The sequence below is a fragment of the Balaenoptera borealis genome (assembly GCF_965194805.1).
Source record: "Balaenoptera borealis genome assembly, chromosome: 1".
In the NCBI taxonomy this organism is placed as follows: domain Eukaryota; kingdom Metazoa; phylum Chordata; class Mammalia; order Artiodactyla; family Balaenopteridae; genus Balaenoptera; species Balaenoptera borealis.
Genome location: NC_138860.1, coordinates 21915208 through 21942534, shown reverse-complemented (window position 1 = coordinate 21942534; position 27327 = coordinate 21915208). Strand labels below are relative to the sequence as shown.

Genomic DNA, 27327 nt, shown 5'->3' with positions numbered 1-27327 from the left:
CTAACACAACATTGTAAATCAACTATGCCTCAATAAAAAAAAGAAAAAAAGAATTGTGGCTCATTCTACATTTCTTCCTTCCCTTAAGTTCCTTTCGTCCAGTTGGAAGACAATATTTTAATAATCAAAACATTCTACATCAAGGTCATCTGAAACCAGTGCTACATATTGTGGTGCAGTCAGTGTGTTGCAAATGCACTTAATGCCCTAGTGACAAGTATTTATTAACAGAATTAACGAACTGGCCAATAAATGTGTATTGAGAATCTACTGTGTTGAGAGCACAGAGCACAGAGAAAGAACAAAGGGAAGGTAAGGATTAACTAGTCAGTGTTTTAAAAACTCCTGGCAGGGCTTCCCTGGTGGCGCAGTGGTTGAGAGTCTGCCTGCCAATGCAGGGGACACGGGTTCGAGCCCTGGTCTGGGAAGATCCCACATGCTGCGGAGCAGCTGGGCCCGTGAGCCATAACTACTGAGCCTGCGCGTCTGGAGCCTGTGCTCTGCAGCAGGAGAGGCCGCGGTAGTGAGAGGCCCGCGCACCACGATGAAGAGTGGCCCCTGCTCGTCACAACTAGAGAAAGCCCTCGCACAGAAACGAAGACCCAACACAGCCAAAAATAAATAAATTAATTAATTAATTTGAAAAAAAAATCCTGGCAGACACAAAAGTCTATTGTGAATACACCGTGAACCTATAATCTCTAAATTTTCCTCTCCCTACTAGTGGCTCCTTCAAAAAAAAAAAGCCAGGGTGGGTTCGGACAGTGGGGGAGGGGTGGGGAGAGGATGAAAGGAGGGGGGACCTGGCTGGAGTCCTGGAGAAAGGAACCCCCAGAGTGTGGGGGACAGGAGGATGGGAGCGGGTCATGGAGACCCTCAAATCCCAGATCAGAGAATTTGGTCCTAATGCCATGGGAAAGGCAGTGTGGTGTCACTCAAAAGCTGCTTCCAATCTTTTCAGAAGATGTGGAAAAAAGATGGGGTTTGGAGTTAGGCAGACCCGGAACCAGATTTTGGCTCTGCCACTTGTAGCGTGACCTGGGATGAGTTCGTTTTCTCAATTAAAAATTATCTTGTGAGCCTGTGTTGAGGAATCCAGATAATAAATATATGTAAAAACATCCAGTTCCCAGGCTGCCAGGTAGGAGATGCTAATTCAGTGGTGCCCGTGATTATTACATGCTGTTCTGCACAGTGTGTCAGCGGTTGGGAAATGGGATATGGGAATATCCTGCCAGCCTCCCTTTCCTTCCATGAGCTGCCCCGTCCTTCTCTAACTGAAGAGTGTCTTGAGTATAGCAGTTACCATAATTTGGAAGTTATATATGAGAGGAAAAAAACCCTCTTCTGCCGTGATCTCAGCCCTGGATTTTTATGGAAAGCATCACACTTAGCAAACATAAGAACCTAGTTCTGTTCTTTTCTATTCTGTTCTGTTCTATTGTTATTGTTGTGGTGGTCATTATTGCTATTATTACCGTAATAAACTCTATGGAGCACTGACAGTGTGTGGGACACAGCTCAAGACCTAGAACCAGAGCCAGTCCCTGCCCAACCCCTGTAAGGCGAATCCACTATTGTCCCTTGACTTTCAAAATCATCCAAATAAGCAGTGGTCTCTTGGAGTAAAATTCATTCCTATTGGCATCTGAGTCACAAACATTTTCACAAGGATCATTACCAGGCTTTTAATTTTTTTTTTAATTTTAAAAATAAATTTATTTATTGTATTTATTTATTTTTGGCTGCGTTGGGTCTTCACTGCTGCACGCGGGCTTTCTCTAGTTGCGGAGAGCGGGGGCTACTCTTCGTGGCGGTGTGCATGCTTCTCATTGCAGTGGCTTCTCTTCTTGCAGGGGCTTCTCTTGTTGCGGAGCACGGGCTCTAGGCGCGTGGGCTTCAGTAATTGTGACTCGTGGGCTCTAGAGCACAGGCTCAGTAGCTGTGGCTCACGGGCCTAGTTGCTCCGCGGCATGTGGGATCTTCCCAGACCAGGGCTCGAACCCATGCCCCCTGCATTGGCAGGCGGATTCTTAACCACTGTGCCACCAGGAAAGTCTCTACCAGGCTTTTTAGACATGACTTTTCGAGAATTGTCTGCCTGGCAGCCATAAAAATGTGTCGCTCAGATCTTCCACTGGAAAGGAGAAAGGTTGACTGATGGCTCCAGCGGGATCCAACGTGGCCCTGGCATGGAGGCCAGACTTCCCCAGGGCTGGTCCCAGTCAATGGCTATGCAAGGCAGAGGTCTGTGGCAGGCCCATTCCTGCAGGATGGGGACTCCCTAGATGAGCCACTTTGCTTCGGAGACTTCCCATCAGTTTGGCAGAAGCTTTCTTAGAATAGAGCTGAAGTCTGAGACTTTCCCACCTCATCCTTCCTCCTCTGTGGCCCCTCCACAGGGGCCAGACCTGTACCACCATCTGTAGGCTCTCTTTCCTTCTCCTGCTCCCTCTCCTTTGTCCTTCTGACATTTTTCCAAGTAAAAATCTCTTGCTATCTTGGTATCAGTTTCCCAGAAGGCCTGAACTAACATGGCTTTGTACAACAATTTGACTGGTGTAGCTGGCTGTGAGGGCAGAGGCAAGGTTGTGGACCTCCAGGCCATTTCAGCCTTCCCCTTGGACCTCAAGCCTACTCTTGGACATGGGCTCGTCCACCAGCACATCTTTGTCCCACATGGATTAGATAAGATTTTCCCTCTTGGCAAAAGTTCTCACTTGGCATGTGTTTATCTTACTGACTGCTTCTGGCTGTTTTTGCTCTGAAACAGACACCAACCTAGATAAAAGATGAAAACATCTAGAGTTGGCAGCCTAAAGCAGCTACCAAACAAATCAGCATCTCAGTCCCATTCATTGTTTTAAACAGGAAAATGAATCTTCTGGTCTCGCAAATTACACTTGGTCATGTAGAGATAACGGTGAATTATCCGCTTTCAGAGAAGCCATCCTTTAAAGAGGGCAGGCATGTTTCATGCTATTTAAGTCGAGATTTGAATGTCAAAGGGAGTATATGTGTGGCACTTTATCATAAATAATATGACAGATTCTTATTCATCACCTCTAAGATACCAAAGAGAGGGAAAGAAAGAATATGGGTCTCTGTTGGGTTGCTTTGCCATATTTCTGAATCACTACGTGATGAGCTGGAACAAGTTGGGTACCAGTTTTGGCAGAAAACCCCCGTCAATTTCAAACTCACTTCCCTGTGGCATCGCTATGCAGAGGACCTAAGAGCTGCCACAAAGGAGCACCTGCTTCTCTGAGACCAGCTGGCCAGCCCTCAGAATTTCCTGTGTGTAGAATCGAGAAGGTAAGAGATGCAGGGGGGCTGGAATGTGAGCTGGAGCCGGCTGCTCGGCTTGGCTTCTACCCTTGCCTGTGGAGTCCTTGGCCACGCATCCCTCGGGTCCTGCTGCCCTGAGAGATTGGTGGACACCCTGGAACCCCCAGTGTCACCCAGGTTGAGTGATCTCCCCTATCAACCTGGCAGATTTCCAGCCTTGTTTCTCTGTGATTCCCAGCAACCTGGCTCCTGTGTCTCGGTGGCCATGTAAGATCTATGCTGCCCTTACCCTTCATTTATACCAGCACTTCTTCATTTATCCTCTGTGGTCTTGGCTGCTGTGTCTAAGATCTCAAGGAAAATCCCTTGCAAAGTGTACTGATGACTTGCCTGTTGAACCCGGGGTCTCTGCCTCAGTCCCCCTCATCCAGGTCTGACTTCAGCGTTTGACCTAAAGATCACCCACTCCTGACCCTCCCTCCTCTCAAAGCCTCAGCAGCCCCACACTTTCCCAGCCTCTTCTCCTCCCTCTCCTGTTCTTTCTTCCTCCCTCCCCCTTGGTTAACCCCCAAGGAGAGATTTTCACCTCTTTTCTTTCTCAAACATCCCTCTAGGTGAGCACATTCTGCCTCCTGCTAGCTGATGACTTGCACCTAGTGAAAGCAGTAACAGCTAATACGTACCCCGCACTCGCTGTGTGTAGGCCCTGTGCTACACGCTCTACATCATTTAAGAAGTCCTATTATTACCGCCACTCTACAGATGAGAAAACTGAGGCATATAGAAATTACATCCATCCTTCAGCTTGACTTTTTACCTGGTATTTTCTTCTACATTTTCAAGAACGTGGAATACATTTTTACCTTGATGCCACCCTTACCTCTAATTTATCATGTCCAAACCTTGTATAACCATTTCCTCTAGAAATGCGCTCTCTTCCCATCCCCACTCCACCTCCCCACCTATATATATAAATATATTTTTGAAGTACAGTTGATTTACAATGTTGTGTTAGTTTCTGGTGTACAGCAAAGTGATTCAGTTATATATATATATATATATATATCCTTTTTCATATTCTTTCTCATTATAGATTATTATAAGATATTGAATGTAGTTCCCTGTACTATACAGTAGGTCCTTGTTGTTTATCTATTTTATATACAGTAGTGTGTATCTGTTAACCCCATACTCCTAATTTATCCCCCTCCCCCTTCCCCTTTGGTAACCGTAAGTTTGTTTTTTTATTTTTATTTACACTCTTCCTTCCCCATGACCTTATTTCCAATAGGGTGACTCCTATTTTTCCTGTTTCCAAAGGCAGGGACCTAAATTTTCTCTCTTCTTCATCCCAAGTTCTGTCGCTGTTTTCTTCAAATGCCTATTCTTTTGTGGGTTGGGAGAAAAAGCATTAACTGAAGAGGCTGGCACAAAGTCCTTCTCAGGAGAAAACAGTGTCGTTTTAGGAATTCAAGTTAAAGGGTGTGTCTGGCTGGAAAGCAAGGCTGTCAGTGTGGACTGGTTGGGCTGGGGAAGGGAGTCCCGGGAAGCGAGACGGCTCCGAGGAGGGAGGCTTGTCAACAGCCTCCAGTTTCCTCTATTCTTCTAGTTAAAAAAAAAAAAAAAAAAAAAAAATCCCTAAATGTTCAGTGGGCACATGACTTCCCAGAATAAATCCCACCTGTAAATCCCACCCCCTTTGCAACCAGATACGACCTGTCGCCCTCCTTCTGCCCAGTGGTTTGTAAGAGAAAGAGGTCCAGGCAGCCTGGGGGAACTTCCCTCCCAGGGAGGAGTGGGGCTCTTACCTTCCTCTTTCCAGAGGCCAGCTGTCCCCGTCAGAAGGCTTTGGGAATGGAGGCCACACACGGCAGAGCGAGAAGACAGGAGGATCCTGGGCCCTGACACCACGGGAGGCCACACCAGCCCCGGGGGCACAGCAGATTCCTGACCTCGGCATTGTCACGTGAGAGAGAAATGAGCCTCTATCTTGAGTCCGAGCTGCTGTCATTTGGGGTCTGTCACTCACACCAGTGAGAACACTTGTTAAGACAGACGCAGTGGAGCAGCTTTTTAAGAACAAGGTGTCCTTAGGCTTCCTGGGGGCAGGAGAGCAATGTCACCTCCCAACACCCCATGCCACCATCATGACCCTACAAATCTTCAGTAAAGCTGACTACCCCCTGCTTTCCTGTGTGAGTAGTTTGGGAGAAAAATCAAGAAAAGGGGATGTCCCCCCTCCCAAGTCAGAGAGAAGCTACCAGCTCCAAGAAGTGAGACAGAGCGAGATCAGTGCTCAAAGGACAGCATGAGAAATGGCTGTACAAACGTCAGGCTTTGAAATCACAGAAACGTCAGGGAGGGCATAGGACCTACTGTGGGACATGGGAAGGTTCAGCCTGTTTTTAGTGGGTCTCGAAAAAAGACTCCATTGCACATTTGCATTCTACATAGATTTTCTACTTTCATTCCCATAAATATCACTTCATGTCTAGATTAAAGCAGAGTCCCTAATCTTAGGTCTTTCTCTGCTCTAGCCCCTCTTAAATATTACTGCCAGATTTGCCTTTCTGGAACGTTCATTTCATCACAAAGACTAAAATCCTTCCTGTTGCCTGAAAGGCAAAATCAGAGTCTCTATAGTTGAAACTCCACCCCTCCCACCAGGTCCTTTCCCCTCCCCAACCAAGTAACTATCACCATTAATTGAATCTCCTTCTTTCCAATTACTCAGGTGGAAAACCTTGGCGTCTTCCTGGATGCTTTCTTTCTCTTACACCCCAGGCTATATCATCGGCTACAGCCAGCTTGTTGAGACCACTTTAAAAACACACCCAGGGGAATTCCCTGGCGGTCCAGAGGTTAGGACCCCATGCTTCCACTGCAGGGGGCATGGGTTCGGTCCTGTATGCCACGATGTGGCCAAAAAAAAAAAACCACCACCCAGCCTCCACCATTTCTCACCTTCACGGCCACCACACTGGTCCTCGCCATCATGACCGCTTGCCTTGGTTGTTGCATTCTTTCCTAATTGGCCTCCTTGCTTCCCCCCACTCTTGCCAACCAAGCCATCAGAGAGAGCTGCTAAATCTCTCCTTATGTCACTCAGAGGACAATAAAAAGGCAAAGAAAGCCCATCCAGGGGTCTACAAGGCCCTACACAATCCACCTGCCCATGACTTATATAACCTGATCTCCTATTCTCTCTTTGCTCATTTCACGCTAGCCGTGTTGGTCCCTTTGCTATTCTGTGGATATGTGGATTTAGCTCCTACCCCTGGGCCTTTGCACTTGCTGGTCCATCTGCCTGGGTTACTCTTCCTTCAGCTCCTCACATGGCTCACTCCATCAACTCCTTCATAGTTTTGCTCAAATGTCACTTATCTCTGCCTGGCCTTCTCTAACCATCACATTTACATTTTGATACTCCTCAGCCTCTCCAGCTCTCCCTTTCACTCTCCCTGCTTTATTCTCCTTCATAGCACTTTATCGGGTTCTAAATACTATACAATTTACTTATTATTTTACTCCTAGAATGCTTCTGCCCACTAGGATATAAGCTCCGTCACATTCCCATGTGGTGGCAGTAAGATTTTCCTGTTTGTCCCTTGCTCTGTCCCCAGGACCTAGCACAGTACCTGCCCATAGTAAGTGCTCACTCTTGGCTGGGGAGTGGACCTTATTCACCTCCTCCCCTGGCCCTCTGTCCTGGACTCACCAGGCTCCTCCATGCCCTTCTGCCCCCTGGTGTCACCCTCAGCTTGCCCCCCACCCCCAGCCTGCTCAGATCTGCCCCAGTTCTTCACCCTGTTGGGGTCTCCCCTCCCCCTCTCTTTCTAATCATGCCAACATGTCAAAGACACAATCAGGTGCCTCGTCCAGGCAGCCTTCCCAGCCCTTTTCCTTCCACACTGACTTCTCCCTTCTCTGGGTTCCTTTGCACTTGTAACTCTGGACAGAGGTGGTGGCTGTGATTGAGCCCCATCACAGGGGGAACAAATAGCCAAATGCGGAATTCTTTAGAGAGGAGTTGCTTCTACCTTTTCCCTAAACCTTGTGATTCCCCCAGGAAGAGAGGAAGAGGGGAAGGGCAGGGGCCCCTGCAGAGAGATGGCAGCTCAGATGGGAAAACCCCAAAGGACATTCCCAGCAGCCCAGAGGACAAAAGTGTGAGGTGTATGAGGTCAGCCCCAGGGGAACAATCGGCGGTCGTGCCTGGTGTGGCCATAGCCGCAGACACAGAGCCGCCACCCTTGGAATCCCTGCAGGCAAAGGGGACGTGGCCCCACCTGGTGAGGGGCAGGGACATGGGCAACCTTGGCTTTCCAGGTCATGTGATAATGAGCTGTCACTGAGATGACCCTCCGTCGTCAGGGTCCACATGCAGCATCTGTACTTGGTGTTTGCTCCAAGGAGTAAAGAGTATCATTTGTTGATCAGATTTATTCAGATGATGAATATACTAGAGAGTTTGGCAGGAATGCCACATCCGGAAGAACAGTGCCTCGTTCACCTTCAAAAATACTCCGAGGGAGACCCATCCTGTAGAAAGGGTGTGTTTCCCAGGGATGGATGGCAGCCTGTAATTACGCACAAATGGTTAGGGCCACACACAATAGCATTCAGTTTCTCTCTCATTTTCTCACGTGTGCTAGTCATTCTCAGCAGGTTGATAATTCTGTGAATGGCCAGGACCATGTCAGGCTGTGCCGTCTCTTCCAAAATGCCTAGTTCTGAGCACACAATAGACTCTGAGTAATTTTTTGATTGCCTAGTCAATAAACAAAAGACGAACATCTTCCTATTTCTATGTGAGGGATGCATACATACTGATCTAACGTCTGGCCATTTTCTGAGAATTCAGCATTGGCATTATTCGATATCCTCTGTCCCCACAAAATTGTGCTCCATGTAAAGGGAGAAAATAGATTTTGAAAGGGATTGAGGGGCCTGGGAATTATTCCGAGAGAGAGTGTTAATCAGCTTTGTGACAGAGAGTCAGAGAAGGATGGCTTGGGCTGTAGAGGGCAAGTTCACGCAAAGCGCAGTGGCAGCTCTGACAAGTTCAAGGCCATGTGGACGAGCAAAGCACAGGGGCCACCTCTGAACAGCCAGTTTCAGGATGGTCTGCCCACCCACCAACCGCTAGAGTGCACCTGGGGCCTCCGCACCACCAGCGACCCTCTCCCAGCTGATGGGATGGCATCCTCTGGAGTAAGACCAAGTCTCTCTCTCTCTCTCTCTGGGACCCAGGATCTTTGGGGCAATGGGAGTAACCGCCGTTTTCCTTCCTGTTAGCAAAGATTCACAGCAAGTCACCCAGGGCTGTTTGCAGCCCTTGCAGGTATGAGCTGAGGGGGCCCCTGCAAGGACCTCTTTGCCCCAGAAGGCCACCAACCGTGGAGTAATGTGAGGTCCTCCAGCCGATGGGACACCGGGAGGATACAGAGGGGCACTGAAAACTTGCTTTAACCACCTCTCAGGACTGCTAAGAGCCTGCTGTTCTCCCAGCCTCTCCGTGTCCATCCAGGAAGCTTGCACAAAACATTTCACCCCACAACAAAGCAAACACCTTGTATTACAGGATCTGCAATATCCCTCCCAGCTCCAGGAAGCTGCGGCTCTAAATTCAAGGCTTAGCTCGGAGAGGACGCAGGTCCTTTGCTTCTTTTCCTCCTCGGCCTGCATTTGCTGTTTCATCGTGTTCCTTATCTCCTCCGCCTTATGGGGCTGAAAGTAAAGAGAAACTCAAATCCATCATTTTCACAGTTTGTTGGCAGCTCAAATTCACCGTTTTGCAGTTGTTTGCAGCTCTTGGGAAAAAAAATGTGTGTTCGGAAGGGTGATGGAACCACAGCCTGGTAGGAGAGACAACGGTGCGATGGGATAAATACAGGTAAAAGTCCTTGGAAGCACAGACAGGGAGTGACCAGCTGCTCAGGGATGTGAGAGAAAACTGCAGAGGGGCTGGCATTGGAGTTGAGTCTTCAGGAAAGATTAGAAGTTTCCCAGCCTTCATCTTTGCTGCCCCATCTGCCGAGAAACCAGTCCCTTGGCAATTCCTGTGACTGGCTCTTTTTTTTTTTATGTTAAGACTTTATATTTTTAGAGCAGTTTTAGGTTCATAGCAAAATTGAGGGAGTGGTACAAAGATTGCCCATATACCCCCTGTGCCCACACATGTACAGTCTTCCCCATTATCAACATCGCCCACCAGAGTGGTACATTTGTTACAACGATGAACCTATGAGAACACATCATAACCACTGAAAGTCCATAGTTTACACTATAGTCCACTCTCAGCATTGTATGTTCTTTGGGTTTGGATGGCTGGTTCTTTTCATTCTTTAGCTCTCATTTCAAACGTCACCTTCTTGAACTGAAGCGTTCATCAATGGATGAATGGATCAACAAAATGGTGTATCCATACAATGAAATATCATTTGGCCTTAAAAAGGAGGGAAATTCTGATGCATGCTTCAACATGGATGAAGCTTGAGGACATATGCTAAGTGAAATAAGCCAGCCACAAATGACAAATATTGTATGATTTTAATTCTATGAGGTACCAAGAGTAGTCAAATTCATAGGCAGAAAGCATAATGGTGGTCATTGGAGCTGGGGGCAGAGAGGAATGGGGAGTTAGTGTTCAATGGATATGGAATTTAGGTTTGGGATGACGAAAAATTCTGGAGATGGAACGTAATGATAGTTGAATAGCAATGTGAATGTACTTAATGCTACTGAACTATACACTAAAAATGGTTAAAATGGTAAATTTTATATTATGCACATTTTTCAATAATAGAAAAAATAGATGCAAGTTACAACTGAGAAAAGGTCACCTCTTCAAAGAGGCCTTCCCTGACCATCAGGTCTTAAGAAGTCTTCCTACTGCAGTTGGTTGGTTACTCTCTGTTTCATTGCCTTACTTATTTCCTGCACGTCACTCACCACAATCTGAAATTATTGTACTTGTTTCCTTGTAGGCTTCATGAGGACACAGATCTTGTCTGTTGCCTTCACAGCTATATCATGCTGCTTGTGCCATGCTTGGCACATACTAGATGCTTAAGTATTTAGAAGGAAACACTGAAACCTCTATAAAATGCAAAGTGCAATAAATATGTCAAAAATATTATTTATTTCATGTGGCTCTTCTCGATCTGGAAGGATTCCACATAGTGAGGCTAGTTCAGGACCGAGGACCAGATGTGACCAATTGTTGCTAAAGGCAGCCACAATTTGACTTTGACTGATGTAGGCCTGAAACAGAGCCAAGAAGTAGATTGACAAAGCCTCATCAGGGCATGGCTCCTTGAGCCTGCTTTTGGCTGAAAGAAACAGAAACCTCAACTCAGAATGGTTTGGACAGTAAAGACCATTGTCCTTATCATCTCCCATAAAAAGAGATCTCGAGGTAGGGTGCTGCAGGGGTTGGTTAATTCAGTGGCTCATCTAGCATCAAGGTCCCAGTTTCTGTCCATACTTCTATTCTGCCCTTTTCAACACATGAGCTTTGTTGTGAGCTCATGATGACTGCCTTAGTTCCACTGTGCCACACCCAGACACAATAACACAATTACTCTTGTGGAAGAAAAGAAACTATCTTTCCTTGTGTCTCTCTTGGGCAAGTGAAGGAATCTTTCATAGAAGCCCCACACAGATTTCCCCTCATGTGTCCTTAGCCAGGACCGCATACCATGTTCATGCCTAAACCGGTCACAGGCAATGGGAATGGGACCACCATGACTGGCTTAGACTCATATAGACCCTTGGGATTAAGGATGTATCCAGCTTTCCCCAAAGCTCATGGCAAGCTAATGGTAGATGCATGAATTACTCTTGGCATTAGGAAGATGGAAATGCCTATTGGGAAGGCAGCTAGTAGTGTCTACCTCAGGGTGAAATTAGAGGTTTGAATCCATGTCACAATAGCCATCCTGGCATGGAGATGGAAGCATGGGTCATTCAAGGGGGCACTGACTATGGAACACCATGGCAGCCCCCAGGCCCCTGCTTCTTACCCACCACTGACCTTAGCTTATTTGGGATCAAACTGGCTACAAAGGGTTTAATGAAATTGATGCACACCTAGGAACTTGCCTCATCTTGTGATTTCCAAGACAAGTAACCATCACTCAACCTTCATCCAGCATGAGGTTTGCATTTACACAAGCCTGTGTTCAATTCTTATTCTGAAACTCTTTCATTCTTTGGTTCAACATATATTTATTGAGCACCCATTTTGTGTCAGGTATTATACTAGGAACTGGGATATAAGAAATAAAATGTCTGTCTTCATGGAGCTTACTATCTGGTCTGGGGAGAGAACCAACTAACATATTTTTTAAAATTAATTTCACATATGTACTGATATGTACTAAGGCGAAAATAGAATGATGGGATAGAGGGTGGTGGGACCAACAGGCTACTTGAGCTAGACGATTAGGGAAACTCTCTGAGGAGGTGAGAGATCTGAGTTGTGAAGGAAAAAGCTAGAAGGAAGATTTGGGGGAAGGATATTCCTTGTAAATACATACTCTTTGTAGCAAGAATAAGATTAACATGTTTAAGTCATACCAAATCAGCCTGTGTTACTGGAGCATGGAGGGCAAGGGAGAGAGTGGTAGGGATGAGGCAGAAGTTTCAGTAGCCTTGGAGAAACTATTTTAGTGGGGGAGGGGAAAATCCAAGACTTGGGTTTTGGACATGTTAATTTATCTAGGTGGATTAGCCATTTAAGGGAGGATGTAAGAGGTCCAGAACACAGAGTTGTAGACATGAAGCTGGAAATTATCAGCTTATGGATGATATTTTAAATCTGGGTGAGATCACTTAGGGAGAGATTGCAAAAGAGAAGAGAAAGGCTTCTAGACTCACTAGGTGTATGATTTGAGCATGTTATTCAGCTTCTTTGAGCTTGTTATTTTTTTAATTAATTAATTAATTAATTTTTAACATCTTTATTGGAGTATAATTGCTTTACAATGGTGTGTTAGTTTCTGCTTTATAACAAAGTGAATCAGCTATACATATACATATATCCCCATATCTCTTCCCTCTTGTGTCTCCCTCCCTCCCACCCTTTGAGCTTGATTTTGAACTTGTCTATAAAGTGAGTTTTATCGTATCTACCTTGCAGAGTTGTTATAAGAATTAAGTTAGATAATGTATGTGAAAGCACCTGGCACAAGTCTTGGTAGAGTCTAAAGAACTGTTTTTTTCTTCACGCTGAGTATCCTCGTCCCATTTTGTTAGATAATAAAGGTATGTATGTGAATCATTAAAATTGGATCTAGGTAAAGTGAGCGTCCAGGATTTGACATTCCTTTTTCTGACTGATCAACTTTCAAAAAATCATTCTTAGGCACTGGTGGATAGATGAGGAAGGAGTTCTGTCATATTTTTCTGCTAAAAGAGAGCCCAGATTTCCTTAGATGGGTGAGGGAGGATAGGTGAAAGAAGAGCTGCAGGTATAGGAGAGGAAGGAAAATGAGAAAAAAGTATTTCAGACAGCATATAATGGAACAGTGATGGAAAGCTCAAGATTTCAAACCTTTGTCTTTAGGAGATGGTGTCACTGCCCAGAAATAGACAGATCGGATGAGGAGTTAGTCTGGGATGAACGTAGAAGTGATGGTGAGCTTAGTTTTGGCCAGGCTGAGTGTGAGCTCCAGAGAGGGCAACCTGGAGGAGACAGCAAGCAGGCAGCAAGCATTTAGGGAATTTTTGTAGCCCAGGAGAGAGGCCGGACCTGGAGCTACAGGTTTAGGGGGCTTTGCATGGAGATGACTGAAGCCTTGAAAATGGCTTCATGGACAAAGTCTATGGTGAAACCCTTCTCCAAAGAGCTCTTTTACTGCTGTTTAATATTTCATGTGGTTGTTTGGCTTCCCTGTTTGATTGCAAACTTAACTGCTCTTCCACTTTCTCAAAGGTGACTTGGGAAATTGCCTCTCTCAGCTTCAGTTTCCTCAACTCTCAAATGGGACTAATAATACCTACCACATAGACGGTTGGGAGGACGAAAAGAGATCATCTCCTGGAGCGATTAGCATCGTGCCTGGAATGAGGCAGGTACACAATGAACACTGAATGTCGCCTCGATGTTATTTATTTGATTCAAAACTAAGAAGTGTTCTTGCATACCTGCCAGGTGTATAAACACTTCCTGTTCACTCAGGGTACGTGACAGTGGGGAGGAGGGGTTGAGGTGGGGACTCTAGTCCTATAACTTCCTCCTGCCCAACCCTGAGGTCACATCCTAACTAAGCTTGGGAGAACTGCCCAATCCCTGGTTTATATCAGTCCCTCCCACATAGGAGGGGAATGGTAGATTGCTGCAGATTCAACTGAAAATAGTCTTTTCCAGTTGCCACGGCCCACATACTGCTCTGAAGCCCGTCTCTAGCACAGATATCTAGGTCTCTTTTCTCCTAGTGGGACTGCCCCAGCTGGACATATGGGCGGTTGTCAGAGGGCTGGCGGGCCCCTGAACAAAAGAGAGAAGCAGCAGGGACACATCTTTCTTGGAAACCAGCCTTAGGCAGCCCAGGATCCCACAGTCTTCCCACCTTCTTTGCTTTTCTGCTGGGATTTGAGGTCACCCCCTCCCCTCAGGAGACACCCACGTGGATCTGACCATTATGATTTGCTCTCCCCTAGTCTGTGCTCCCAGGGAGGGGAGGGGAAGAAGAGTTTAATTAGGTCTCTGAGTTTCCTGATGCCAGCAAGAGTGCCCTCAGGTTGTCTGATGTGTGAGTAGCTTTGGGCTAGTTTCGAATTATTTTTAGGACTGTAAGAAATCAGCTCTGAGACCTGAGTCATGAGCAGGCTTGCAGGAATCTGTGGACATGGAGCTCTTGGCCCCTGGCATGAAGGGGAAGGAGGGTCTTGCCTTGACCTTGCAGCTTTTCCCTCTCAGAAGCCGAGCAGACAACCCTACAGGGGGCTCAGGGTGTACAGGGTATGCGTCCTTTTAGAAATGCAGCCCTCCTCACCCCACGCCCATCCCATTTCCCCACCAATTTTTTCTAAGCTATTTTGAAACAGCCATGAAAAGGTTTAGAACTGGTTTAAATTCAGGTAACAGTGATGATTCTCTGTTTGCAAAGACCTGGAAAGCCAGCTGTGCCCTTAAAGCCAAGGAGAAGACTGGATTTAGCTATTGCTGGGAAAACAGCAACTATTTCTCCCACGACCCTGGTTTGGCAACATACAAACATACCTTCAGAGATCTCAAAGAAAAACTCAGATTAAAAAAAAATAAATGTTGGCCTAACTTCAATTTACAGAGCAGTTACAAGGTTAGGACAAAGAATTTCACTCAAATAAAGCAGACCTCAAAAATATTGCAGGTTTGGTTCCAGAAAAAAGAGTATCAAAGAAAGTGAGACACTCTAAGTTTTGTGGTTTCCTAGTGCACATCAAAGTTATGTTTACACTATAGTCTATTAAGTGTGCAATAGCATGACTAAGAGAGCATATATAACTTAGTTAAAAAATACTTTATTGTTAAGAATGCTAACCATCACCTGAGCCTTCATAATCTTCTCGCAATAGTAACATTAAAGATCACTGATCACAATCACCGTAACGAATATAATAATGATGAAAAAGTTTGAAATACTGCGAGAATTACCATAACGTGACACAGAGACACGAAGTGAGCAAATGCTGTTGGAAAAATGGCTCCGATAGACGTGCTTGACACGAGGTTGCCACAAACCTTCAATGTGTAAAAAACACAGTATCTGTGAAGTACAATAAAGCCCAATACACAAAGTCTGCCTGTACCCCAAATGTTAACATTCTACTATATTGGTTTTATCATTTTCTCTCTCACCACATATACTGATACAGGGTGAGACTGATACAATACTATTCCCTAACCTGCAGACTTTATTCAGTTGTCATCAATTTTCCTATAAAGTCCTTTATAGCAAAAGAAAACCCAGGACTATATTATTCAGTTGTTGCATCACTTTAGTCTGCTTTAATTTTGAACAGTTATTGAGTATCTCTTTGCATTCATGATATTGACATTTTTTCATAGCGCAGGCGACTTACGTTGTAGAACGACCCTTCCTTCGGGCTTGTCTGATGTTTCTTTGTGATTGCATTCAGGTCATATGCTCTGGGCAGTAACACCAAAGCTGTGGTGCTGGGTTTTTCTCAGGGCACCGTATCAGGAGGCACGTGCTGCTCTCTCTTTGTTTCATCACCAGTGATGTTAGCTTTGATCATTTGGTTAAGGGGGGATGGGCCAGATTTCTCCACAGTAAAGTGACTTAATTTTCCCTTCTGTAAGGTTACTTTGTAATTAATAAGAATCTTGGGGGGAGATACTTTGAGTTGGTCTATATACTCCTCTAAATTTCACCCACTAATTTTAGCATCCATTGATGATTCTGGCCTGAATCTATCATTATGTTGATGGTTGCCAGGTGCTGGTTTTCTAAATCCATTATTCCTTTTACATTTATTTGTTGGTTTTCTACTGTAAGGAAGAACTTTCTCACGTATCTATCTATCTATCTATCCATCTATCTATTTATCTCAGTTTTTAAAAACAAAACAGCATGTTAACTAAAAAACCCCGATGTATTCCCACAGTGGGTGTCCTTCCTTGAGCCCTCACTGACAGCAAACGTGTCCAGGCCGGTCTGGTGAGCTGGGGGCCGGCAGAAGGAGTCAGTACATAAGAACTGAACTGCACTGGGGCTCTGCGTGTGGTGGGGGATTCGTGCTGGCCTCTGATAAGGGGCAGGGTGTGGAGCGCAGCAGGCAGGGATTGAAGGAACTGTCTTGTGTGAGACACCATGAATCTAAGAATGTGAGCGGCAGGCATGTGTGTCCCTAGGACAAAGCAGGGCTCACAGTGGGGGACAGGGGAGTTTAATATCCTGGGCACACGGCACCCTGTGCTGTAGGACCATACAACCTGGCAGCAGTGGCTGTGCAGGAAGATGCGGACACTGGGGTCTCACGTGGGTAGTGCCAGTGACTCTGACGCAGGCTTTCAGGAGGACGGGAGCGGGACAGAGGCAGAACATGGCCCACAGGCATGACGGTGGGGAGGGGCACCTACTCTGGGTACTTCCAGAGGCGACTTTGTGGGAGTCCAAGATCTTATATGAGCAGGTCAAGACAAAAGCCAGTTCAATGTCAGAGGCTGGAGAGGCCATGGGACACTGGAGTTCCAATTCACACAGCACCTGCAGCCTGGCAAACAGTCCCTGAAAAATGAGACTCGTTGCACTAGGGGCAGGGCTTGCTTGGATGCAGAACATAGTGCCAAACTGGTGCGCTGCCCCACCTGCCAGCCGCCCATGCTCGTCAGCACAGTTTGGTTGTCGCCTGCTCATTCCTGGGTGCTCCCCTGGGTTCTGAATGGCAGAGGACCGGTCCTCCTCCTCCAGACTTATGTACACCCGAGGGGACTAACTCTGAACGAGGCACTCGCAAAGAGGGACGAATGCACGAAAGGAGAGCACCCAAGAAAGACGGAAAATGAGGAGACGTGGCAGCACGAGGGAAGCGGCTTCGCCACATCTACCAAGTAGCTCCCTAGGAAATACTCAATCTTTCGTTTAATTGAAGACCGGAACATTATTATCTCTGGCACGAGAAGGAGTTATCCTAAAGAAAATTTACAGTGGTATTATCATCGACTCAAAAATAAATTACACTTTGGTCTAGTTTAATTTAGTTTCCTAAATTACACTTTGGTTATATTTGGGTATCATATCAAATCAGGCCTTGTGCATCTGTCTGTGAGAGTGAAGAAATGCTACGTTAGAAAGCCTTAATTTGAAATGCTGGGTGCATTGTCCACTGTGTACACTTTAGCAGTTTTCACTTGGAAGTTGATGGTGATGCAGTGTTTCCTACAATACAATCTTTACGTCAGGCTTTCGAAGAAATCTTTTCGAAGATTTACAATGAGGAACAGCTCGAATGTTACTTCTGAAGTGATTTTTGGGAAGCTTTGAGATAAGCCAACCTGCACTCCTACAGCTGGGCTGGAGGAGGCCCCCAGGGCCTCAGACACCTGCCTGGCCACCAGAGGCTACCTGATCTGGGTCCCTCTTTTCAGGGTGGTGACGGGCACAGTTGTCTGATCACCCGCCCTTGGAAGCTGTGTGTATGATGGTTTCTGAGCTCCCCTGTGCAGAGGTCATTCCTCCTGGATCAGGGAGTCACGTGGAGTCACAGAACAGCTGTCAGAGCCTGACCGGGCCAGCAGGGACCTTCCCACAGAGCTATTACATTTCAATTTCAGTAAATATTTAATGGCAGTCAATACCAGAACAGATGCTCTGGGATGAGAGTTCAGGAAGTACAAACAGGACCTGCCTTCAAAAGATGGACAACCTAGTTGAGATTCAAGTAACATTTATTGGGGAAAAATGGAAGAGAGTGAACAGAGCTTGGGGCTGGAACCACAGGGTTTTGTGTTTGGGTTTTGATCTTGTCACTTATGGGTTTCGGGCACCCAGTAGGACCTTTCAGGGCCTCCATCCACAAGGAGCCTCCGTGTCTCCATCATACATGGAGAATAACCATTCTTACCGCATGGGTTTCTTGTAAAGATTAATGGGAGACTAGACAAAAAGCACTCAGCGTGGTGCCTGGCCCAGAATAAGAGCTCAATAAACAATAGCTGGTTTTTTGAGGGCTTTCACATGCTGGGCATGTTTACCTATGTGGCCTCCCACACCCCGCTGAGCAGGGTGTTATTATTATGCCCCATTTACAGATATAGAAACTCAAGGCCAGAGAGGCGAAGGGCTTGCTTTTAGTTAGCGGTTCATCAGCGGTAGGGCTGCACTTGACGGCCCACCTCCTGGCACCTGACTTGACACCATCCTCACTGTGACACGACTGGCCCTTGTGGTGTCGTGATCATCTATGGAGAAGAAATATTCTGGCATCTTCTCAGCAAACACACCACTAATAACAATGATCTCTTACCTTTGTATAATCCCTTTAACTTTCCAAAGTGCTTTCACATCTAGTATCATTTGATCCCCTCCACTCCAAAGAGGAGTCTTCTCTGTTCAACTTGCAAAATCAACTTCTGCCAGGACTTTTTCTGCCTGAAAGACTGAAGCATGGCAGAATAAATGTTCTAGACAGTGTCTTTTCCAGCCTGGGCAGCAGATAGGGTGGCTTTCTTTCTGGGCTGAAAAGGCTCTGTTTTTTTTTTTGTTTTTTTGTTTTTTTAATATTTATTTATTTATTTATGGCTGTGTTGGGTCTTCGCCTCTGTGCGAGGGCTTTCTCCAGCTGCGGCAAGTGGGGACCACTCTTCATCGCAGTGCGCGGGCCTCTCACTATCGCGACCTCTCTTGTTGCGGAGCACAGGCTCCAGACGCGCAGGCTCAGCAACTGTGGCTCACGGGCCCAGCCGCTCTGCGGCATGTGGGATCCTCCCAGACCAGGGCTCGAACCCGCGTCCCCTGCACCGGCAGGCAGACTCTCAACCACTGCGCCACCAGGGAAGCCCTCCCAAGGCTCTGTTTTTATTTTGGGCTTTTGTGCAGCACCCGTAACCCAGCCCGCCCCACTTCAAGCTTCTTCCTGCTTTACGTCATGAACTAGGGGAGCGTTTCCTATTTTCTTCAATACTTTGAAAGCCTCTGACTCATCTTGGGATGAAGCAGAGGTCACATTGGTAGGATGCTTGGACCAATCTCTCGTCCTTACACCCCTTGGAATACACACATGTGCACACGTGTGTACACCTGCTGCTTCCCAACTGCCCTAATGAATGAGGCTCAGTGAACACGAATCGATGAAGCTCCACGGAAGTCTGCCACTTGTTTATGGCTCCCTTCCAGGAGCTCAAATGTTGATTATCCACGTGTCTCATCTCCATCTCCTTCAACTTGGCTCAGGGGTGCTCCCATTAATGTTATAGTCACTAGACACATTATCTTCCTTCTCGTTGAGCGAAGTTATTTTTCAAACACTAAGCACAAATAATTATTGAAGAAACACTTTGCAAAAACAGCATTTATGGAAACCGTACAATTCAAAATCTATTTTAGAAGCTTTTACAAAAAGCAGGAAATTTAGCGGGGGAAGCAGGTGCTGCATTCTTTTCATGATAAATGGCGGTGTATGCCCGGGCGAGGGTGGGGTGGGAGGCTGCCTGACTAGTCCCGGATAGAGCGGTACCAGAAGGTTTTCCAAACACAGCCTCCAAACCAAAATGCCCTTAGACTCAAGCAGCTCTGACCATAAAGGTAAGAATGAGAGGTGTGTTTTGCTGATCTGAGATTTGTAAGAAGTGCAGTCAAATAAGCAGTTGATTTAGTATCTCACCCCCTCCCCTTGCAGAATTTACCATTTGACATTTGGTGCCTGTGACCTCAGCAGGAGTTCTAAGGACAAAGCAACACCTGTGTCGACTGAAGAGGACATATCTGGGGTCTGGAGGGTCCCCAAAGCGTCTTTGAAGGAAACGTCTTGAAATCAAAAGCCATCTGCTAAGGGAAAACTCTGTTTTTTGTGTTTTACCCCCAGGAATCACTAGGTTCCTAGTGGAGGAGTCCAGGAAGAAGAACAAGACTGACAACAACCATAGCTGTCACTTTCCAGAACTTCCTGAGCCACAGACTTCACATACATTATCTTGTTCATCTCATAGCAATCCAGTGAGGTGGGGACCATCCTTATGCCCATTTTCCAGTGGGGGAAACTGAGTCTCACAGTGGTTACGTCCCGCGTGGACAGTCTGTCAGCTGGTGAGTGGCAGAGCCGGCATATAAACCCCACACCATTTGACTCTACATCCCACGCTTTACCTCCTTACTGCACACTGCATTCCTGGACCCCTTCCAGCCGTTAGCCCCCCACCCAAGGGGAACCACTCTCCTGACTTCCACAGCAGAGATTAGTCCTTCTGTATTTGTACTTTATGTAAATGGAATCATGCAGTGTGTGCTCTTTGGTGTCTGGCTTCTTTCACTCAACATTAAGTTTGTGAGATTCACCCACGTTGTTGAGTATGGCTGTTGATCATTGGTATGCTCTTGGCCGTACAGAATTCCATTGTGTGACTACGCTTCAGTTTATGTATCCATTCTATTATTGATGGACTTTGCATTGTTTCTTGTTCTTGACTATTACACAAAGCTGTATTATGCATATATAAACTTTTAAGGTTGTAGATAAAAGAATCTATATAGACAATCATATCATCTGTGGATAATGAGAAATTTTAGGTTTTTTTCCCCTTTCCAAACCTTATATGTTTTCTTTCTTTTCTTTTTCCTTCCTGATTTTAAAAGCCTTCACTGTTTCACCATTAAAAATAATTTTGTGTAGGTTTTGGTTAGACTTCCCTTATCAGATTAAGGAAATCCCTTTCGATTCTGAGCTAGTTAATTTTTTAAATCATAAATAGATATTTTGAATTTCATCGAATGTGTTTTCTCTATCTTTTGAAATAACCATATTGTTTTGTTCTTGTAATGCTAATGGGGTGAAAGATAATTACAGATTTTCTGAAGTTAAACCTTACATTCCTGGAATAAACTCAGCTGAGTCATGATGTGTTATTTTTTTCATAAAGTGCAGGATTTATTTTGCTAATATTTGTGTAGGATTACTGTCTTTATGTTCCTAAATGAAGTTTCTCTATGATTTTTCTTTATTATATTTTTCCAGTTTTAGCATCAAAGGTAGAGTGGACTCATAGACTGAATTAGGGAATATTCTTTTTCTTTTTTCTTCAAAGAATTTGCATAATATTAGAATGATATGTTCCATGAACACTTGGTAGAATTTACTTGTAAAATCATCTGTGCCTGGTGATTATTTGTAGGAAAATTAAACAATTGATTCACTTGTTTTGATGGTTATGAGCTATTTCTATTTGAGTTGGTTATTTTTAAAAGAATGTGCTCATTTCTTCTAAGTTAATGCATCTTTATGCATTCTTTGACATGTAGTTTTTTATAGTACTCTCTTATCTTCTTAGTCTCTGATGGATCTCTCATTATATCCTTTTTTATTTTTAATGTTATTTGTGCATTTCTCTTTCTTGCACAATTCTGCTAGAGGCTTGCCTATTTTATTCGCGTTTTCTAAGACCCAACTTTAGGTTTTTGTAAATCTTTGTTTTCTATTTCATTAATTTCGACACCTAAAGTTATCTTTCTTTAAATTTATTCTGTTGTTCTTTTTCTAATTTCTTAAGTTGGGTACTTAGCTCATTAATTTTCAGTCTTGCCTCTCTTATACGAATAAGCATTTAAGTCTCTACATTTCTCTCATTTCTCTCGTAGTATGTTTTTTATTGCATTCCAGAAGCCTTGGTATGTTGTATTTTCATTATTGTTTAGTTCTAAATATATTTAAATTTCTCGTGGTCTTTTATCCAAAAGGTATTTAAAAGTGAGATTTAAAAGTTCTAAGCATATGTTTTTGAGGTCTAAATTAATTGCACTGTGGTTGGAAAACTTGGTCCATATGATAAGGGATATTTGAAAATTTTAACCTTTCTTCTATTCCATGGTTAGTCTTTGTAAATATTGTCATATGGAATCTATGTATGTTTGATAAATGAAATGATAATTGCATTTTTATATTTTTACTAATTTTTTGTCCTATCAATAAATAAAAGATGTACCTTGAACATTGCCCACTCTGATGATGAGTTTAATTTCCCTATGTACTCTATCAATTTTACATTACATGTAGCATAAGACTTTTTAGAATTCCAGATGCATCAAACATTTTGTTATTGCATTGAGGCCCTATCTATATAACGCTTTTCTGTATTAAAGCCTACCTTTTCTGACAGTAGAAATCTTTCTTTTGGTTAATATTTGCTTCATAAATCTTTCACTTCCAACTTTTCCCTGTCCTTATGTTTGAATGTGTCCCCTGTGAATAGCACATGGCTGAATGTTTTAAAATATCTAGTGTGACTATCTCAGTCCATTGTGTGGTGAGTTTAGTCCTGTTTCATTAACGTGATGCCATATTTGTCTGTCTTTCCACTATGCTGTTACCTTCTGCTTCCTATTTATTTTTCCCTCTGCCTATTTTTCTCTTCTTGACTATTAAAACTTTCCATTTTTATTGGCTTTCTCATTCCATTTTTCCTCCTACTCGTTTGGAAGTGATGCTGTACTCTCTTTCTGTTCTCTGATGGTTACCTTTGAAATTATACCATGCAAAACTACTAAACACTAACAATAGTACCTCAACCCTCCTAGCAAATTGCACAACAATTTCCTCTTTCAACTTTTATACTATTATCCTGAGTATTTTCATTTTGTCTTCTTAAACATTTTTATTTCTATAAGTTATGGAAATTAGATGTTAATATTATTTTATGGACAATATTAATATTTGCCTACTTCTTTACTTTTTTGCAACTCAGACTTTTCTTCCAAGATTATTTCCCTTCTTCCTGGAGTGCATATTTTAAAGTTCTTCTGGCTTAGGTCTACTGGTAGTAGACTTGGTTTCTGTTTCTCTAAAACTGTTTTTATTTCACTCTCATGAGTGGAGGTATTTTTGCTAGGTGGACAATTCTAGGATGACTGTGATGTGATTTCCCCTCAGCATTTAGAAGATATTATTCCATTGTCTCTTGGCTTTGGTTTTTGCTGTTGAGAAAATTGCTGTCATTCCTTTGAAGGTGGTACATTTTCTTTTTTAATTCTTTTAAGATCTTCAGTTTGTTTTTGGTACTTGGCATGTTGTCTTCAATATGTCCATGTTTGGATTTACTTTTTCTTTGTCTTGTTGGGTAACTGCCATGATTACTGTGTCCTTGTACTCATGTACCTCAGTTTTAGAAAATTACCTTTAAATTAGCCCTCTTACCTGTCTTTTCTACTCCTTCCTCCTGGACTCTGATATGATATTGGAACTTCTTACTCTACCTTCCTTGTCTCTTTTTTTCTCTCTTGCACTTTACATCTTGTTTCTTTGTGCTACTTTCTAGAAAATTTCTACAGATCTATCTTCAGGTTCACCAATTCACTCCTCAATTATGTTTAATATGCTATTACCGCACTCCCTGAATTTTTTTAATAGCTAAAACTATATATGTCATTTTAAAAAGTTCTATGTCTTTTTCAAATCTCCTTCATCATATTTGCTATTCCTTTCTGCTTGATCATCTTTATGATCCCATCTTTTTCTTTAAACATTTTATATATGGTTATTCTCTATTCTGATTCTGAGAATTCTAATATTTCAAATCCATATGCATCCTAATCTGTTTTATTTCTGCTGATAATCACTCATTATGATTTGTGTCCTTGTGTGATGATCTACTGAGCTCACATTTGGCTGTTCTTGGTCTGTGGAAAACAGAATAGGATGCTTGTCTCCAGAGTGGTTTCTTCTGCCAGGACCAGGAACGCTGCTGACCTGGACCCGTGTCATCCCCTTCCATAGTCCCTGGACTAAACTGTGAATCTCAGGGTCAGCTTCTCCCTCTTGACATACTGTTATTTGGAATTGTCCTCAGAGCAACTCTGCCTGTATGTCCTCAGAGCAACTTTCCAATACTAACTACTCAGATCTCTGACTATGTGTGTTTGTGTGTGTGTGTGTGTGTGTGTGTGTGTGTGGTGTGTCCCCATGGAGGTCTCCCTTATTTCCATAATCTCAGCAATGCAAAGAAGTTGTATTTTATGAAAGATATACCTGTTCTGAAACAGGAGGACCCTCAAGATCACTAATCTCCCACACTATGAGACGTAGAAATTTGGGCCTGTTTTTGCATTAATAAAATAGACAGGGAGTATGAGAGTTCAGGGAAAGATGGAAACATTTCATTGCCATTTAAGCAATGCTAAGTAAATCCTAGTTATTGTTTGTGGCATATAATTTCCTAAATCTCGTCATTCTGTCATTGCTTCCTGGCTACCTCATGTGTATGAAGCTTGCTTCCTGAGTGCCAAGGGCTACCCAATATCCTCTCTTCTATTTAGCATCTTGAGAGCACCCTTGCCCACTTCACCTCATTTTGTAATGCCCGCAAGAGGCCTGACTTGCAGACTGGATGGAGTATAATGCTGCATGCTATAAGGCTATAATAGACAGAGACAGGTCCAAGGGAAAGGCTTGGGTCCCAAGTTGGTCCAGTCCAAGTCTTTCCTAGAATTTTCCGTATTGGAGGCAGAGAAGTCTCTCTTCTTGGATTGCAAATAAGAAACACGTAAGACTAAGGCTGTTGGTGGCCATCTTCCATGCCACGTAGGGGAGAGTCAATCTGTAGCCTTGATTAACACATGGGTCTGTTTCTGAGCTGAGCTTAAGAGGATGGGATTGACATGTACTCACTGCTATATTTAAAATAGATAACCAACAAAGACCTACTGTATAGCACAGGGAACTCTGCTCAGTATCCTGTAATAACCTAAATGAGAAAAGAACTTGAAACAGAATAGATACGTGTATACGTATAACTGAATCACTTTGTTGTACACCTGAAACTAACACAATGTTGTTAATCAACTGTATTCCAATATAAAATAAAAAGTTAAAAAAAGAAGACATTTACAAAATGATTATAAAGAAGCGGGGGGGGGGGTGAGTAGTTCCTGGCAGCTCATATTTTCAGATGGTTGCAGGAGGACTCCCTTGCTGTGCCATGACAGGGACCTAAGGCTTCTATCCCTTTACCACCTTCAAGGCAGTGAAAGGGGCATGGCTTTAAGCAATTACCATCATCCACCCAGTATAAGTGTCAATTAGGCTAATGGAGAAAATAAGATTCAGAACCTTTTGAAGTGGTCCTTCCTCCCCTTTTGAGAATTAGCTCACCTCTACTTGACCTCAAAAATGTAAGCTTTCCAGTAAATCTGACCCCCTACTTCCTGTGAGTTTCAACATCTGCAACATCAAAGTGAAACAATCACTCCTTTAGAAGCACAGAAAAATTAACTGGAAATAGAATGATGCTGGTTTCATGTGCTATGAGAAAGGGAAATGGGTCTGATTGCAACTAGATATAGAATTGGAAAATACCCAGAACTTTCTGATTTTTAAAAAGGCAAAATCAAATTGGCAAGTGTTTGGTGTCTCAAAAAATAATTTTAAAAAAGTCCATTATTGACTCTTCATTATACAAGATACACGCAAAGGAGAAGCATACAGTTCCAGATCATTTCAGTGACATCCCATACCCAGGAAGGATTAATGCCTGAGAATACTCAGGTGAATCAGTATTTTCTCCCCTCAATGCACAATCACTACAGGATCAGCATAGAGTAGGAACATTAATAAAAGCTGGTCCAATATGGAATTAATTCAATTGGATAGTCAGGGGAGAAACACTTCAATCCCCTAGAGCCAAAGGTAACTTGTTTAAAACTCCTGATATCCGGTCAAATGCAATTAATATCACTATCTGTTGTTCAAATCCTACAATAAAAGACATATACATGTTAATGTTTGACAAAACTTGGGTTATTTTACCATTCATTCCTCCCAAATTCTGAGTGTCCTCGCAAATCAGATTTTCAAAAATACTTCTTCCTTTCTTCTTTTTGGTTTCTTTTTTTCAAAAATATTTTGTCCAGCATTGGAGTCAAGAAAATATTATATAATAAAAGCTAACGTGGAGTTTTTGTTGTGTGTTCAACACTGTTCTAAATACTTTACATGTGTTGATCCATTTAATCACCACGACCCTATGAGTTATGCACTCTATTTCCTTTATGTAAATAAAGAAACTGATGCATGGATGGGTAAAGAACCTTGCCCAATGCCCCTCTTAGTTAAATGATGGAGAATAGATTTGAACATGGAGAGCCTGGTTTCAGAGTCTGGGTTATAATCACAATGGTATATTTCCTTTTCATCACTGAAAGGCCGGTAATGTATGGAAACAGCATAGGGAGTCGGAGAGAACTGGGTTCAAATCCCAGCTCTACCACTTACTAACAGCAGCATCTCAGAAATATTTCTCAATCTCTGTAAACCTCAGTTCTTCATCTGTGAAATACCGTAGCTAACTTATGTTATAAAGGTTATAAAATAAAAGGATATAAATGAATGTAAAAGTGTCTAGTGTATGTCAAGTGCCTGGCACATAGTAAACTTTTCATAAGGTTTGGCTAGATGATAGGATGTTTTGATCCCATAGTTTTGATCTGCTAAGTACTGAATACAAATATTTAAGTCAGAATACTAAGGCTATTACATTTTCATTGAGAGAGTATTTTCTAACACAAACTCCTTTAAGCCAATTCAATTCTGTGATCAGTTTTCTAAATGGTACAGTCATTGCTTCCAAATTTTTCTATTTTTGTTTTCAATTTATGAAACTTCTTTGCATTGAGACTGGTTGCATTTATTTTATCAGTGTTCTTGACAATATCAAATGTGACCAATTACAGCTTCTGTTGTTGTGGGAATTATTTCTACCAAGTTCAATTTTTCCAGGCCAAATTATACATAGATAAATGTACAGAGAAAATGTGCTTCAATTTTTAGTCAGTAACAACTGTTACTATTTTCAGTTTTAGCCTTTGTTGAGTTTACTTTGTGTTAACAAATTTCTACTAAATCTAGTTTTCCTGGGTTCAGGTTTTGACGTTCTCATTGTCACAAACAAAAATGCATTTTTTTCCAGCAATCAATAATGTTAGTTTTATTTTATTTTTAGAAATCTTTTGAGATAATTGTAGATTCACATACAGTTTTAAGAAGTAGGACAGAGAGATCTTATGTGCCCTTTATCCAATTTTTCCTGATGATAACATCTTGTAAACTATAGTACAGTATCACACCTAGGATACTGACATTGACAGCCAAGATACAGAACATTTCCTTCACCAGAAGGACCCCTCATGTTGCCCTTTTATCGCCATAAACACTTTCCTCCACCTCCATCCCATCTATAATCCCTGACAGCCACTAATCTGTTTTTTGTTTCTGCAATCCTGTCGTTTCATTAATGTTATATAAGTAGAATCACACACTATGTAACCTTTTGGGATTGGCTTTTTTCAGTCAGCATAATTCTCTGGAGATTCATCTAAGCTGTCGTGT

General features: G+C 43.3%; 2 long non-coding RNA genes across 3 annotated transcripts; one reads left to right on the top strand and one right to left on the bottom strand.

Moving 5' to 3' along the window:
• Positions 1 to 4395: 4395 nt before the first annotated feature.
• Positions 4396 to 10426, top strand: LOC309627852. The gene is made up of 2 exons (XR_014243993.1): positions 4396 to 9184; positions 10278 to 10426. It is a non-coding gene; the product is annotated as an uncharacterized lncRNA (long non-coding RNA).
• LOC309627839 lies at positions 10414 to 18798 on the bottom strand. 2 transcript variants are annotated; one of them, XR_014243986.1, is made up of 3 exons: positions 13297 to 18798; positions 12848 to 12978; positions 10414 to 10622 (listed from the first exon to the last, which is right to left on the bottom strand). It is a non-coding gene; the product is annotated as an uncharacterized lncRNA (long non-coding RNA). The 2 variants fall into 2 exon arrangements; XR_014243985.1 differs by having other exon boundaries at positions 10414 to 12978.
• Positions 18799 to 27327: the final 8529 nt, after the last annotated feature.